Below are 1,786 nucleotides of genomic sequence, written 5' to 3'. Positions count from 1 at the left end.
GCTAGCCTTGAGCTGAAGAGCTGAGGGACAGCGCCCAGGCCCAGAGTTCAGGTCCCACAACCGGACCAAAAAAAACAGAAAAAGAAAAGAAAACACTTGGCCACAGAAGGTGAACACAGACACACTGAAACATGCCTTTGAGAAGAGTCAATGCCGTGTGCAGTGCTTGATGGAACATCGTTGAGTAAAGAACCTAGCTCCCATCCCACCACTGGGCATTTTCAACAAAACATCATTTTATTTCCTGGTTACCACACATTTTCATGAACGTAACAGATCTCCACTACTATACATAATATAGGTCAGTATTAACAACTAAGTGCAATGTAATTCCTTATAGGAAGAGCCAGCTTAAATTCCCAACTTCACAAACTTTCTGAAATCAGCAAAGCTACTGCAGCATTTTCTTTAAATGGGTACCAGTCTTGCTATATACAGTGTTAAAACAATGGCAAAATAAAAATATTCATAAGCCATTGTAGCATATTATTCCAAAAATGTAGCAGTCTTCACATTTAAATGTTGATATATTTAAAACACAGTTTCAAGAAGAAAATTTAGGCCAGCTGCCAGTGGTTCATGCCTAGCATGTAATACTAGCTACTCAGAAGGTTGAGATCTGAGAATCATAGTTTGAAGCCAGCCTGGGCAAAGAAGTCTGTGACAGACACTCTCTTTAATCTCCAATAAACTACTCAGAAAAAGCCAGATGTGGTACTGTAGATCTAGTGGTAAAGCACTAGCCTTGAGTAAAAGAAACTCAGGGACAGTGTCCAGGCCCTGAGTTCAAGCTCCAGGACCAGCACAAAACAAAAAAATCAAACAAAAAAAAACACATGAGCCAGCGCCCGTGGCTCACGCCTGTAATCTTAGCTACTCAGGAGGCTGAGATCTGAGGATCACGGTTCAAAGCCAGCCCAGGCAGTAAAGGAAAATCCATGAAACTCTTATCTCCAATAAACCACTCAGAAAACCAGAAGTGGCGCTGTAGCTCAAGGGGTAGAGCGCTCACCTTGAGCTGAAGAGCTGAGGGACAGCACTCAGGCCCAGAGTTCAAGCCCCACAACCAACAAAAAAAAAAACAAAACATGAATATTGAAAAGAAAGGCTAGCTTCTGGGAAAGGGAAGTATATGAACCTTTCCCAGTTCTTCCAGCTAAGTGCAACTAAAATCCCTAGATAATTAACAAATCTAGGTTTTAAAGCAAGACCCTACAAAAGAGAGCGAAAGCATACTAGCCAGGGCCCTCAACACATGAGGGTAAACAGGATTTAAGTTCCCTGGGTTTCATTTTTGCTTCATATGTCTCAAACCAGGAGCTAAAGATGCCAGTGATGCAAATACAAAACAAAAGCCCAGCATAAGTCTGCCCTCCATGTGCAGAGGACCTGGGGATGATGGTGTAAAAACCAGAAAACTATTTGACAATAAAAGTTGTGGTCTAGTCTACTACTATTCAGTCATTCCTTCACCGCCAATACACTTTGTTTGTGGTAGGGCTGAGCAAGATTCCCTACAACCCTTACAGTGGTATCAGAGATGGCTAAGGGGAAGCCAGAGCTGGGTGCCAGGCTTACATCTGTAATTCTAGCTTCCTCAGTCTGTGATCTGAAGGATCACGATTCAAAGCCAGCCTGAGCAGAAATGTCAAACTCTAAAATAGCCAGGAAAAATCAAGGCTGGAAGCATGGGTTATGTGGAAGAAAGCCAGCCAAGCAAGAAAGCTGAACAAGAACAAGAAGCCTAACCTGTACACGTACACACACACACACACACACACACACA

The 1,786-nt window shown here is 42.8% G+C and overlaps 1 protein-coding gene across 1 annotated transcript in view; it reads right to left on the bottom strand.

The window, feature by feature from the left end:
* LOC106001907 (dnaJ homolog subfamily C member 3-like) overlaps positions 1 to 1,786 on the bottom strand; it is a gene marked incomplete at both ends in the record, with an annotated part of 16,750 nt that overhangs the window by 689 nt on the left and 14,275 nt on the right. The gene's annotated exons all lie outside the window — the stretch shown is intronic.

This window comes from Dipodomys ordii, unplaced genomic scaffold, assembly GCF_000151885.1.
Source record: "Dipodomys ordii isolate 6190 unplaced genomic scaffold, Dord_2.0 Scaffold799, whole genome shotgun sequence".
NCBI classification, from domain to species: domain Eukaryota; kingdom Metazoa; phylum Chordata; class Mammalia; order Rodentia; family Heteromyidae; genus Dipodomys; species Dipodomys ordii.
Note: the sequence above shows the minus strand (reverse complement) of the source record. Positions and strands in the feature narration are given on the sequence as shown.